Genomic DNA, 15,633 nt, shown 5'->3' with positions numbered 1-15,633 from the left:
CCAGTTTTACATGAAATACAGTTTTAATCAAGTAATTTATTTTTTAGCCTGAGGCACATTGTGCCTATCAGTATTATTTCTTCAAATTCAGTTAAACATTTGCTTCAGGTTTCTGACTTAGCTTGCTATTCTATTTCAAGGATTCCCCAAATGAATGGTATTGCTTAAATTTTGAAACTGAAGAACCCAGTTAAAATGGGACTATTGACATATAAAAAAAGAAAAGATTTATCTCAGAAAAAAACTTGGCATAATATTGTACCTCAAACATAAATGTTTAGCTATTAGTTCATTAATCAATCAATTGGTTGATGACTTAATTATTCAGATTATGATTATTTGCCAAAATATCAGCGGTGAAGATTCTTACTGAGAACCAACCATGCCTTTTTTATATACATAGAATAAATGAGATGCACAACATGGTGTGTATGACCTGCTCGAAACAAATCTTCGATATTTGTACAAAGGGGTTTCATTTCAATCTGAAACATATTCTTTATTGAAATAGTAAAATTCAAGTAATAGTAATTTCACAGTAGTGTCTAATATTGGTTAACATTTTTCATTCAGCATCTGCTTTGTATTAAGTGGTATGAGAAGGGTAGCATTGAAGATACTTGAAGTCAAATCAAAACAACAACATCATTAACTGTATTTCTGTTTCAGTGGATTTCTCGGTACACACATATTGTGATAATACCGATAAATTATTTATCCCTTTTATCAAGGAGTGCTGCAACATGGTCAGCAAACTCAAGGTAACCAAGATACTCTGCATAGTACTCTCCACTTGTTATGGAGACAGACAATATTGGGCCACATAATCTTAAAGACTTACTCAAGTCCAGTGGCATACACTCTGCATGTCCATTTGAGTTTGTCTTGATGATGATTAGTGCCTGTATACAACTCCGTCCACAGTTTTTGTGCCCAAGATCTTAACATCTAAGAGACATGCAAGTTGGAAAAGAAATACAAAATCAAAATATATATGACTTCATTTGCATTATGTACATTTGTAGTAACATCATCTCTAAGAATCTCCTTCTCTTTGCTGCTGTAGAACAGAAGTCCCTCTTCCTCTATCTTCCTAGATTTTGGTAGCTCTGTTCAGTCTCCAACACCAACCCTTCAGCTTTGTCTTGTAAGAGTCACACTCCAGTGGAAGTTGCTAAACTTAAACAATGACCACAACAAAGCATACATCACACAAAATAAAGTATATATTACATTACAAAGGAACAAATTCTTCTATCTCTTCTGAGGCAAATTCTCAGCAGATTGCCAGACCTAAGTTTCTACAGGCAGGCTCTGATCAGAAACATCCAGCTTTAGTTCTTGACCCCTCTCAGCTTGTTCTTCTACAAGAAGCTAAAAATCTACTTCTCTAATCTGCCAGTCACAAACTGATCTGGGCTCTCTCATTTTAGCACCTCCTTGAAGCATGAAATCTTAGTTTCCTTCAGGTATCACAGGTCAGAAATGATTTAATTCTCAGCCGCTTATTAATGTATTTGCAGTATGTGGGGTCACTACAATCCATAGCAGTGCATTATTCATTAAATGAATTTACCTCAAATATACACACCTGAACTTTAGTCTATCAATTGCCTTTTGTAATAGATACACTGATCAATAGAATCAAATTAACCCTCATGGACACATGAACTTTTTCTCTCTCCTCCTCTCTCTATGACAGTGGACAAAAGCATTACGATCAGTTTGGTATTCAAACAAACAAAAACCCCACACATTGTTGGCTGACTTCTCATCTTGCAAGCTTTTCATTAAATGACTTTTTCTGCATAAATGAGTTCTAGTAAAAGGAAATTCCTATAAGTTTATACAAAAATCTCTAATGTTTTACAGTGCATGTAGCTATAGTGTATTGAAAGGAATGGATTTGTCAAACAAACCCATTTTTGATGAATCCCTCTACAGCCCTTGTTTTACACTCTGTCTCACGTGAGCTGCCCCTGGCCCCCTAGAAGAATATTTATTTATACTGATTCATTCTCCTCATCTTCAAGACATCATTAGACTATGCCAAAGGTATATTGCAGACAAATGAAACTAAAGAGATGGTTATCAAACTTGTAGTTAAGTGGTCCTAATAGAATTAATTGATTTACAGGGATTATTGTGTTATTTAATTATGCTCTACTCCCTTGTTTACTGTTTTGCAAGTTGGCTTTTCCCTCTTGCATACGATCTGTTTGCAATGAAGTGAAAAAATAAAGCCTGCCATCCATGTGGGGACACAGTTTGTTTTTTGTTTGAACTATGTAGCCTTTCTCTGAAAGACTGAAAATAAAAGGCAGAATTCTATTAACCCCAAATAGGTAAGTTAGCTGTGGAAAAGTGCTACTTATACTCCTAATTATAATTATAATTCCCTTTTCCCTTTTTAGAATTGAATAATAGTTATGCTCATACATGAATTACACAGCTACACTATTGCCACATAAATTGCTTTAACAGTCATTGAACATGCTCAGAAGAAATCACACACCATTTCCAGAAGCATGTCATAGCTATTTGTATCTCAGAGTGATTCTGTTATGGGTCCCTAGCTTTCTTCAGCCTGTAAGGGTAACTTAGAAAATGTGCTTGTGCTCCAAGTGAAGCTATTGAACTGCTTAGCAGGCTAATTGTACCTGGAGCTCATAAAAGTGACCATCAGGACCATGGCACATACATACACATGCATAGCTAAATTAGGCCGTTTGAGGGAAATGACTGAAGGGACCCCAGAGAGACTAGTCTGAGATAAAGTCAGGGTATTCAGGTTAGCTGTAGAGCCCAAAGACCATATTATGGGACAAAAGGGACCTAGAAAGAAGCAGGGCCTGGCTAGGGACAGACTATAGCATGCACCTATGCAGACAGGACCAGTGGGCTGAAAGAAACCCCAAAAGCAGCTATGAGTGGCACTGGGCTGTGGAGTAGGGTAAGCATCTTGATTGAGGATGGGGTCTGGGAGACTTGACAGTAGATTTCTGAACCACACTATCACCATTTGGTGGCACTGTTGCTTCACAGGGAGTACCAGTCCTTAGTCCCAGCTCGTCCTTGGGAAGGCTCCCTGCAGCTGCTGAGAGTACCCATATGTGCCTTCTTGAGTCTAGGAAGGGTGCACTTGCAGCATGAACTGAACTAATGTAGCTGATGTTAACAAAGAGTGTAATAATAGTGAAATGTAACCATGTTAGTCTTGTCCTGTAAGCAACTTGAAAACTCCATTTTGTATCCTTTTGCTTGACATAAATGAATGAACTCTGCATAGCCTTTATGTAAGAGTGCGTGTAAAGGGCGAATTGTGAGAGAATGGCACGGAGATGGGATAAGAAGATTTAACTGATTAAGTAAGCAACAAGGTGCCAAATGTAAGTTACCAGTCAGTAAACTAATTAATGAAAGGCTGAAGAATCCCTTTTAGGCCTAAGGCAAAAAGAAGATAATGAGAAGAAGGAATGCACCTATCCTGATAGAAGGGCAACAAGAACACTCCAAGGCTAAGATAAGCTGAAGACAAAAGAAGAACAATGACAAAAACAGAAGTTGGGTATGGAAAACCCCAAAGCACTGAAACAACGGATGCCACTCCTTATAAAAGAACACTTTGAAAATGCCAAGTTGGGTGAGTCTCTTTTTCTACTGCTGTTTCATCTGAGCATAGACACATCTGTTCACCCCACTCCAGGTGTTATCTTCAAATCTGCTATCTTCAAATCATCTCTTCTATCCTACCAGTGAGTGGACGTGGAAGACAGCATGAAACATGCATGGTGGAGAACAACTGGCAGCTTCGGGAATGATGTCTCAAGGCGGGCTTTGGCTTTCTCAACCATGACTGGCACATCACGACAAGAGACATGCTCGGATGGGATGGGCTCCACCTTTCCCCTAAAGGTAAGCATTTTCTTCTAGGTTGGCAGACCTCCTCCAGTGGGCTTTAAACTAGGCTTGTTGGGGGAAGGGGAAGATGAGGATGGAGGAATCATCGGACTGCCAAACCAAGCAACACCCACAAGTACAGCCCAGCCTAGACAGAAGAGCGAAACATATACACAGGTAAGAGACAGGGGCCACGGCAATGCTGTGATTAGGGGGCCAGTAAACACATCCACAGGAGGCCTCAAATGCCTTTACATAAACGCTCGTAGTATGGGAAACAAGCAGGAGGAACTCACCCTCCTGCTAGCTGACACCAACCTGGACATAGTGGGGATCACTGAAAGGTGGTGCGACTCAATGCATGACTGGGTGGTGAATGTCAAGGGTTATAGGCTGTACAGGAGGGACAGGATAGGAAGGAAAGGTGGGGGCAGGGCACTCTACATTAAGGTGGAATACCCATCCTCATCAATAAACAAAGAATCAGAGGAAGGGCTCTCTGAAGTGCTTTGGGTTAGAATACAAGACAGTTGAGGGGAAAGAGACTTAAAGGTGGGGGTCTACTACAGACCTCCCAACCAAGGGGAAGAGCTCAACCAAGTATTCTTAGGTTAGCTCATGGAGGTAGCGAAATCAAAGGATGTGGTAGTCATGGGGGACCTGAACTTCCCAGATATCTGCTGGGAAAAGTAGTCAGCCAGATCTGACTGCTCACGTAGGTTCTTAGTCAGAACCCTCCATCTAACCCAGGAGGTGCACAGCCCCACCAGGGGAGATGCCTTTTTGGACCTGAGGCTGGCCACGGGAGATGACCTGGTGAGGGGGCTGCAGATGCTCGACCACCTGGGCGACAGTGATCATCGCCTGCTGGAATTCACTAACCAGTGCAAGGTGGCAAAGGCCTACAGCAAGGCAGCAGCCTTAGATTTCAGGAAGGCAAACTTCAATGAGCTGAGGAGAATAGCTGGGGAAGCACTGAGGTCCCAGAGGGGAGGGGAGACAGGTGTCCAAGGAGAGTGGTTGCTCCTTAAGGAGACGATCCTCCTAGCCCAAAGGAAGGTAATTCCAACGTGGATCAAAGGGAGCAGGGGGGAACACAAGCCCCCATTACTCACCAATAGCATCCGGGAATGTCTCCTAGGTAAAAGGGAGGGTTACACCCAATGGAAAGGAGGGGACATCACGAGGGATGACTATACTGCAGTTGCTCGGGGATGTAGGAGGGCAGTCAGGAAGGCCAAGGCTGAGATGGAATTAGGGCTAGCTTCCCAGATTAAGGACAATAAAAAGTCCTTCTTTAAATACATAGGGAGTAAAAAGAAGGTTCTGGGTAATGTGGGGCCCCTGTAGGACACGTTAGGAAATTTAGTCATCACACCAGATGACAAAGCTAACATATTTAACTATTTCTTTGCCTCCATTTTCCTAAGCAGGGACCGGAACAGTCATCCCTCCACTGGGGCCCCCTCGGGCCCAAGGGGAGGCACACCTAGGCCAAGGGTTAGTGAGAAACTAGTTAGGGAATTTGTGGAGGGACTGGATGTATTCAAGTCAGCTGGTCCAGACAATCTCCACCCTAGAGTCCTAAAGGAATTGGCTGAGGTCATTGCAGGACCCCTGGCATGGCTTTACAAACACTCGTGGTGCTCTGGTGTGGTGCCATAGGACTGGAAGAGGGCCAACGTGGTTCCCATCTTCAAAAAGGGGAAGAAGGAGGACTCAGGAAACTATAGGCCAGTTAGTCTTACCTCGATCCTGAGCAAGCTTTTTGAGAACATTATTCTGGCACATATCCACGAGGGGCCAGCAGGGAAGGTCATGCTTAGGGGCAACCAACACAGGTTCATTAGTGGCAGGTCCTGTCAGACCAACCTGGTGGCCTTCTATGATCAGATCACCAAATCATTAGATGCGGGGGGTAACAATGAACATAGTCTTCCTGGACTTTTGGAAGGCCTTCAATACTGTCTCTCATCCTGTTCTCATTAAGATACTGGGGGACTATGTTGTCAACACCCACACAGTCAATTGGGTCGCCAACTGGCTGGAGGGCCACACCCAGAGAGTGGTGGTGGATGGGTCATTTTCGACTTGGAGGGATGTGGGCAGTGGGGTTCCTCAGAGCTTGGTCCTCGGGCCTGCACTGTTCAACATCTTCATCAGCGACTTGGATGAGGGGGTAAAAAGCACCCTGTTCAAATTTGCTGATGACACAAAGATGTGGGGGGATGTGGGCATGCTAGAAGCGGGGAATAGGCTGCAATCGGACCTAGACAGGTTACAGGGGTGGATGGATGCGAATAGGATGGGACTCAACACAGACAAGTGCAAAGTGATGCACCTGGGGAGGAACAACCGGCACCATACCTACAGGTTGGGGAACTCCCTTCTTGTCGGTACAGAGGTGGAAAAGGATCTTGGAGTCATCATTGACTCCCAGATGAACATGGGCCGGCAGTGTGGGAATGCAGTCAGGGAGGCCAAAAGTGCCTCCACATGCATCCACAGATGCATCTCAAGCAGGTCCAAGGAGGTGATCCTCCCCCTCTATGCAGCACTGATCAGACCGCAGCTGGAGTACTGCGTCCAGTTCTGGGCGCCTCACTTCAAGAGGGATGTGGACAACATGGAGAGGGTCCAGAGGAGGGCCACTTGCATGATCAGGGGAGAGCAGGGCAGGCCTTATGAGGAGAGGCTATGGGACCTGAACCTGTTCAGCATCCACAAGAGACGGCTGAGGGGGTATCTAGTGGCCTGTTAGAAACTAGTCGGGGGGATCAGCAGGCACTGGGGAAGTCCCTGTTCCCCCAAGCACTGCCAGGAGTGACCAGGAATAATGGTTACAAGCTGGCAGAGGGTAGAGTTAGGCTAGATACCAGGACGTGCTACTTCACGGTGAGGACGGCTAGGCTCTGTAACCAACTTCCAAGAGAAGTGGTGCTGGCTCCTACCCTGGGGGGTCTTTAAGAGGAGGTTAAATTTGTACCTTTAAGAGGAGGTTAGAAGTACTCTTTCCTGCCATGGCAGGGGTTCAGACTAGATGATCTACTCTGGTCCCTTCCAACCCTAGAAACTATGAAACTATCATCATTAACTCAATAAGCCCGGGTTGGCCACCCTGGGCTGATATTGAACAATTATTGATGGTAACCATATCTGCTGTATGTGTGGATAAAATGGTTGTTTTGTTTATGTGTATGCCTGTGTATAAAGATGTGTATGATGATTTGTGTGTGTTTCTATAAACGGTATGCCTGAACCACTATGTCTATGTCACATGATCAATAAACACAGCACCTTGTCTTATCCCCCTTTATAAGGTCTTGCTCGTGATTTGAGCAATTGGCAATTTGAGTAACTCACTGCCTTCCCATTATGTCCACCAGAGACTTCTTTGCATCTCCTTGTATTTATAATGGGGCTCACACATGTTCCTGAGAGAGTAGTCACACCTACACTTCAACTAGAGTTGGGGAGGGATGGACTTTGATTACAGCACCTCTAAGTGCTGCTGTAATTAAAGTGCCTGAAGCATCACATGTATTAAGTGTCTCATGCTTCAAAATGGTGGGAGGGATACTTTAACTAAAGCTCTTTTGACCAGCTTTAATCAAAGTGTCCCTGCTGACATTTTGAAGGATGGAGACAGTGAATATATGAAGTGTGGAGGCTGCTGGAGCATGCTAATTAGCATGTTCCAGCACATTTGATTAACTGAGTCAGCCCCAATTCGCTGTAATTACAGCAGTGTTGGAGCAGCATCCCCACATGTCTACAGGCACCCTAAATGAATAGTTCCTCTCCTGAAAGTGATTTACATGCCTTTTTGTGAAAATGCCCAAGTAACTGTACGCTTTGATATGGGTATAGATAAATAAAAATATTACGACACGTCCATTTCTTAAAATAAGTCTACATGGAAAGAACAACCAAGAAGAGAATAATAAATAAACTGAAGAAATTAAAAGATGGAAGCAGGCTGTGGAAGCCTGACCTCTCTGATGGAGGTAGAATCTCTTTAGTGAACGACAGAAGCCTGAGTACTGAATACTTGGAAGAAAACAAAGGGATCAATGGGGCTTCTCAGAGTAGGAGGAAATAGCCTGTTTATCCAGTTTTGGATGCCAGTCCAACTAAGTACTTCAGCACATACTTAAAATATACAGTTTCACCTAAAGCAATGGGATTACTTACTTTCCCCCCTACCCCTTCCCATTCCCCACGGATAAATCCTTCTATGGATGATTAAACAACATTCACATTCTTCTCTAAACAAATGGGCTTGGAAATTTTTTCCCTCTACTTTGACCCAATATTTTCCCTATATTGAAAACAAGATATAAAGTTAAGAATTAAAGATGCCAGAATGCATACAGATATGCAGGCAGTGAGATCTTTTCCAAATTCTCCTTTTTTAAGATTAATAAAGCTCTTCATTGGCCTAGGAACCTACCTATCTGAAGTACAAAATGACAAACAACAAGAGGACATTACTAGACTTGATTTCACACAAGTAATATGTGCAGTTATTATGGGCATGTGGTGTCAGACTCCATGGGAATGTACGAATAAGTGTTATTTTATTATTTGTTATTGTTATTTGCAGCGTTATTCAATTAAATAGGGTATTTCTTCCTCTCCTCTTTACAAGATCAAGAAATACGAATGCAGGAGCAGACCATGACATTAGTGCTCTAATCTAAAATTAGCCTAGTGTTCCATGCAGTTTGAATGCTTGTGATTGAATGCCTTATAGTCCACGCTATAATTGTGAACCACCTTTCCACACAGGTAACTGTAATCCTAACTGGCAATTCTCCGATGGGAACATTCTTAAGGGAAAAACAAAACAAACAAAAGTATCGGTTTACCTTGAAATGGATATTACATGCAAGGGATTTAAAACATTGGGCAATGTACCCATTTGTTCCTACCATTTCTTAATGCTCATTTGCCTCAAGAGTTATGTACTCCCTTCAGTTAGTTGTAATGATTATATAACTCCCAAATAAAGCTGAAGAGAAATACTGAAAGCTTCTCTTCTTCCAGAAACATTTCAAAATACAGCCTATAAAGAACTGCTCCTGTTTCCACAAAGATCTTTGGTATTTCAGGGAAACTAATGTATTGTATAATACTTCCCTGTTTTCAGTTTTTATGCTACAATATTTAGAGGAAAACAAATAAGTATTATTTTATCTTATTCAGAAGAATCTTTGGCAGGGTAGGATATTGGATCAATTTCTAGCCCCAGCTACATCCAAACAATCCATTTGCCTTCACTGGGGTCACATGGATGAAGCTGCCTCCAGAATTTAACATTGCCGAGATTTTTGGGATGACATTTTTGGTAATGTTATAAATTCAGCTTATCTGAATGCATGAGTTATTTTGAACAGTATCTTGTCTTATCTCAATTATAATCAAGTTATTTAATGAAGTGAAATATTTTACCACTGAGTTCTACCTAAATCTCTCTCTCCAAGAATCTTTCTTTTACACAGGGGACACGCCTATTAGACCCCAACTCCATGCAGCGCCCAATGACTAGGGAGACAACGGTCCAATTACCTGTGGTTCCTGTTACTCATTAGACAGAGCAGAGCAGGGAGCAAACACCAGCACACATTGCTCACACCAGCTTTATTCAGAATGGAGACAGCTTCAGACTAGCTCCCACACCAAAGGAATACGGGGAGCTGCCCAGAACAATAGATTCTTCCTACATTTATACACTTTGGTTTATACTTACTAACATTTACTCCACCTCTGTCCCACCTTCTGTTCCACCCATTTTTCCTCCCATCTCAAGCTCCACCTGTTTATTATTTGCTTCATTAGCATGGAATCACCTATGCATTTCATTCATTTACATGTCTTTTTGCTATGAGTGCATGTCCAAGGCCATGAACCCTCTTCTTTCGGCTAATGGATGGACTCTGGAGGTTTCTTTACCAATCACCATTCACCCTTTTGCACCCAGTTCAACATGCTGAGATCCTGGGTGCACGTGAAGACACAACACCTTGGATCAATAATCCCCGGAGTTTATTCATACACATTAATATGCATGTGTAGATGCACCCAGTTTCTCTCATTGGATCAAATATACTCTGTTACATTAGCTTCAGTATAGAGTAATGACAAAGAAATCTGCAAGCTTAACTCCATCTTTGCACTCATATAACATTACGATTTATTTTACTGGCCTTTATTCTCTTTTCACTCAGTGTAAGCAAGAAATAATTTCTGAACCAGAATAATTGTTGATTGTGTTTATTGCTATAAAGTTTTTTTTAAAAGCCCATGATGTACTATATTGTTGACTTTTTTAGGATAGCTTAGATATTTAGGAAACTATTCACTACATTTCAATTACTTTCTGAACAATGAAATTATTTTTATTTTGTTCTACTGAAAGGGTCATTTTATTTATTTTTTTAACATTTAGAAAATAATACAGAATATGCAAAATGTCAGCTCAAAAAGATTCATATAAAATTTTACAACTGTTTAATTCTATTTATCTAGCCTTACTTTGTAGGAAAACAGGGTTTTATTGACCTCTATACTGACTAAACAGACATTAATGAATTGCGTGTTTTAACACTGAACATATAATTTATGACTTTAATAAGAAATCTTAGTGGGGCTTGAAATTGGCAAATTTTAACTTGCAAATTGTACCCTAGTTATAGAGAAGGTCCAAACTAACAGTAACGCAGATCAGAGCTATCTGTTTTCAGTAACCCAAAAAGTCATAGACTACATATTTACCTCGTTATTCACAGACCAGTTCCATATGTGATAATGTAAAAATCAAGGACATTACTAAAATTATTATCAATCTTTCCTCTGGGATCATCACTGGTTCATTTCCTTTTATCCTATTTTATCCAGCCCACAGAATTTGTGCTCTAATCTTATTGTAGCATTCTTGGTAACCTTTCATAATACAACCTAGAACTCTTCATAACTTTATTAGCAAGATTGGCAGGAGTGAGGCACATAAGTGGCTGTTCCAGGGGTTTTCTTTGCATGCTCATGAACTTCTGTAGATGAGCTTTGGGAATTTTGAATTCAAAATGGAGATGTGTACCATATTTAGCTATATGATAAGCAGGGTTCCTGGTTTTCTGTTTAAAAAACAGCAAATTTTCTGATATAAAGAAATCACCAGTTCTCTGATTAAAAACTCCCAAATTCATGTTCTTCCATGATTAAAATGAAATGTCACTATATATATATATATATATATATATATATATATATATATATATATATATAGTTATCAGTTGAACACAATGTTTTATTTATACATTTACAATTTTAAGGAATTTGGAAGCCTACCAATCCCTCAATCACTATAATAAAATCTAAATACCTATACATTTTGACTTTTGATCTTGGGTTTTTTATCATGGAAAATCAGAGCTCTTCCTGCCTGCTTTGCACACCAGGATATGGGTCCAGCTGCTGCTGTCCTCCCACACTGCTCTGTGGCACTGAGCAGCCCTGCTATACCGGTGCCCTGCTCCTGCCCATACCATTGCCCCTCACTCCCTAGCCACAGCCCCTGCAGCCCTGCCCCTCACTCCAAACCTACAGTCACCCGGCCTTGTCAGTGTCCCTCATTCCCAGCCTGCAGCTCACCACCCCCCTGACCTACTGGTGCCCCTCACTCCCAGCCCACAGCACCCCATCCCTGCCAGTGCCCTTCACTCTGGACCCATCCCCCCCCCAAGGTTTCTGTGCCCACAGTAGGGCTTGGGGCTGCTCCAGGCAGTAACAGGCTCCATGGCCCATTAAACAGGACCTGGCACTGGAGGGAGTGCCCTGCTGTCATGGTTTCAAAGGTGAGGCATGGAAGTGGCAGTAACAGTGGCACACAGTTGTGCCCTCCACTGCTGCCAGGTGGACAGGGAGCACCTTACTTTGGCAGTCCTGCACCCTATTTTGGGGGACACGTGTCCCCTACCCAACCCCCACCACATCTCACCAAGCTAAATGAATAGGTAAAAAATGGCATTTGAATTTCATTGTGGACAAGTACAAGGTAATGCACTGACATACCAGGAGAGATGAAAAAGCCTAAAATTATTCAGTTTGGATACGAGAAAGCAGAGGAGGTATATGATAGAGCTCTATAAAATCATGAATGGTGTGGACAATGTGAATAAGACATTGCTATTCACCACATCTCAGAATACTAGAACTTTGAGTTACCACATGAAATTAGCAGGAAATTAGTTTAAAACTAACAAGAGGAAGAACTTTTTTACATAGTACGTAGTTAACATGTGGAATTTATTGCCACATGAGCTTGTAGAGGCAAATAACATAACCAGGTTAAAAAACCGACAAGACAAATATATGGATGATAGTGTTTAATTGTCACACGGAGAGGAACACTAAGGCCTCGGCCCACTGAGACAATTATAAGCCATCTTTAATCAGGGGGGCCACTAGATACATAATAATTAATTATGGGGGACAACAAAAGAAAAAACAGGGATAGGAATGGCAGTCATAGGTAAATAATAAGGGATCTGAGTGGGGGCACTGAGCAGAGCATATTAGCCAGCACCCACAACCCCTCAGATGTGTTCAGGGAGTCAGTGGACACTGCCCAGTGAAACTCCACCCAAAGACATGCATGCAGGAGGAATCAGAAAACCTGACACGGGATTCTGGACTGACTGGTCTGACTCCTGATGCCCTTAAGTAGCTATAGTGCATATATCTATATTATATGTCTATTTTACATATTTATTAAGAGAATTTTTATTTTTATTTTCTCCAAAGTGTTTTGATTTAAGGTATATATTAAAGCACACAACCCCTAGACTACACACAGGTGTTATAAATGCATACCAAGCTTCTAGAAAGTAATAGAAATTCTTTCAGAAGAGTAAGGGGGTTTGATTGTCTTTACTGCTCTTTGCCTTTAACATCTCAATCATTACAGCAGTAAATTATTGCAGAATGTTATGTTTAATAGAAAAGAACCAGTGGTAAAATATATATTCCCCTTAAGAGGAATGGTATAAAAGGGCAATATTCTTTATACTAGCCAATTGCCTATCAAGAATTACTGGAGGGGAGAGGGGGGTGCCGGGGATGGGTGCCACCACCTAACGCCCCATGCTGCCACAGTCCCTTTTGCAGGAAGCGGTGATATTCTTTTAAATTCTGATGTCCATCCTTAGCGGTTTTTAAGACCTAGCTAGATATAAAGCCTGGCTAGATAAAGCGTTGGGATGATATAGTTGGAGGAGGTCCTGATTTGGTGGGGGGTGGGGATCTAAATGACCTCCTGAGGCCACTTCAAACCCTAATTTTCTATTATGATATCATTTTATGAAATTAAATAATCCTGGAAAGAAATGATCCACCAGAAAGCCTCTAAATCTTTCTTGTAATCCTCTCACCTATGCTCAATTATCATTCACTTTTACTTTATTGCACACCACAGTTTATAAAAATTAGCCTGTCCCATTCATTCAAATCACAGTGAAACGATTGTAGTGATGACAGGTAATGTACATATCATGTAACTCCTCTACCTGCTTCTAGCCATTCGTGCTCTTTTCAGATCTAATAATTTGATATTAAATTAATCTATGACCAGACATTTGCCAACAGTAAACTATTACAAATATCCTCACTATCATCATTGTTGTAAATGTAATATTGCCTCAGTCTCTTATCCATGACAGACTTAGCTTGCTGAAACATTTTTTAATATATTCAAATTATTTTTACCTCATGTTAGTGCTCCAACCAAAATACCAATTGGGTATAATTTATTAACTCATATAATCTTAGTAAATTCCTGTTATGAAAACTGTAATAACAGTTTCACAGTATGACAGTAGGTTTCCTTGCCTGTATTTTTAATAACAACATTTAATAAGGATTCATTATATTTTTTATACAAAATTAATAAATAAATTGAACACTGAATCCAATAAACAACTTCCTTGCAAACTTTTTAAGAGGTGTTTAAGAAAGTATTTGACAGTTATTTAATGTAGGTTGCAGGGGAAATCATGACCTGATGCAGATAATCACAAGTTAATTCATCACCAATAAATTATAAATAAATATTGGTAAAGTTAGAGGTCACATGAGGATAAATGATCTTGAAAGAAGTCTGAAATTGGTAGAAGTCTAAAATTTTCTGAGTGCAGAGTAGCTCATAGGGAATGTAATTCACACCAGTACAGTTTGACAGATGATTTACAATCACAAGCAAGGAGCTTGAGTCATTGAGCTGCTAGTCAATCTTCAAGCTGCAAAACAGGCAAAGTTGAATGAAATGAAAGATTGTCACCCACAAAGTCATCTTGTCTACTGCTAAGCCTTCAGTTACCACCTTTCAGATGATGACTTTCATATCCGTTCCTCACCATGAATCTCACTACCTACAATATATCCTCATAGATGCCCTGTTGCTCCCTCAAATGAAACATCAGACACTGAAATCCATATCGTTGTCCAGCCCTGTTGACAACTCTACTATTTGCTCTTCTAGCTATCAACACTGAGGTAATTCTTGCTTTAACTCTTCCTTTGTACCTATATTCTATTACTTTCCTCAATCCCTCTACACAATCTCCAAAAATAAAGATCTACAACAATTAAAATTAATTAGTAAGATCAAAGGAGATGCAATTTAAAGAAAAAAAGGACATGTTTGCTGATCAAGAATGCATTCTTTTCCCTCATCCTACAGTAATGCCTGGGTTGGTCTCATGGCATGCAGAAACTCACAGTTGTATGGAAACATTCAGAATAAGAGCTATAAAAAGTGAAAATATAGATGGATAACATACTATACTCATATACATTTTAGTATACTATTGTAACCTTCTACTGGGTACTGGTTGACAGCAACAAGGGCTAGGTTTAAATTTTGTGGTACCCGATAAGTTTTCACTCGCTTGAGCCCCCAACCCAAAATCTGGGATCAATGAATTTGATTGAGGTAGCCTGCAAAAACAAAAACCCCTCCTTGCAAGTAGTGTAAAAACAAAGGGCAGATGTATTACAGAAAACAAAGGCAAAGAAAACACCGCCCCCCTCAAATGGAATTTAAAACACTACCAACTACAAGGCACAGTTTATAGGTAGCATCCTCTTGGGAAGCCTTCACCCATCCAGGCAGTCCAGGACTTGGGACTCTCCCAAAGGGTAGTTCCAGGGGTCTGCATCCCTATACCTGCCCTACAGCAATTGGCTGGAGAGGGAGGTCCACACCAGAGAGTCCTATGAGTCCTGCTCCTTGGGTTTGCTGTGCCACAGAGAGCTGCTAGAGTCCTTTTGCATTGCAAGGGGGCTCTCACTGCTCTCTGGCACGCTGTAGGACAGGGGTTCCCAACCCCTGGGCCACAGCCCAGTACCAGACCATGAAGGGTTGGCTGCCGGTCTGCAGGAGGGTTGGCTGTTGAACCAGAAGTGACTGTGGACCAGCAAACCCCAGACCAGCAAACTGCAAACTGGAAGTGACCAGCATACTGCTGTGCTGCAGTTGCCTGGTGCACGGTCACTTCCAGTCTGTGGTTTTCTGGTCCGTAGTTTGCTGGTTCGCAGCATAAAAAGGTTGGTAACTCCTGCTGTAGGGCACCGACCTCCACTTCAGTGTGGTGGCTTTGAGGGGTTAACTGTGGCTTCCGTCAGCATACTGCACCCCAAAATTCCTAGTCCCAATCCCCAGCTCTGCTGGTGCAG

The 15,633-nt window shown here is 41.4% G+C and overlaps 1 long non-coding RNA gene across 1 annotated transcript in view; it reads right to left on the bottom strand.

Moving 5' to 3' along the window:
- Positions 1 to 869: 869 nt before the first annotated feature.
- The window catches only part of LOC149869558 (uncharacterized), a 72,302-nt gene continuing 57,538 nt past the window's right edge, over positions 870 to 15,633 (bottom strand). The window contains exon 4 of the long non-coding RNA XR_016441109.1: positions 870 to 948. This is a non-coding gene — a long non-coding RNA (uncharacterized LOC149869558). The remainder of the gene's footprint in view (positions 949 to 15,633) is intronic.

The sequence above is a fragment of the Crocodylus siamensis genome, chromosome 3 (assembly GCF_052110815.1).
Source record: "Crocodylus siamensis isolate JL-2025a chromosome 3, ASM5211081v1, whole genome shotgun sequence".
Classification (NCBI taxonomy): Eukaryota; Metazoa; Chordata; order Crocodylia; family Crocodylidae; genus Crocodylus; species Crocodylus siamensis.
The sequence above is the reverse complement of the archived record's forward strand: the minus strand, read 5'-3'. Positions and strand labels throughout refer to the sequence as shown.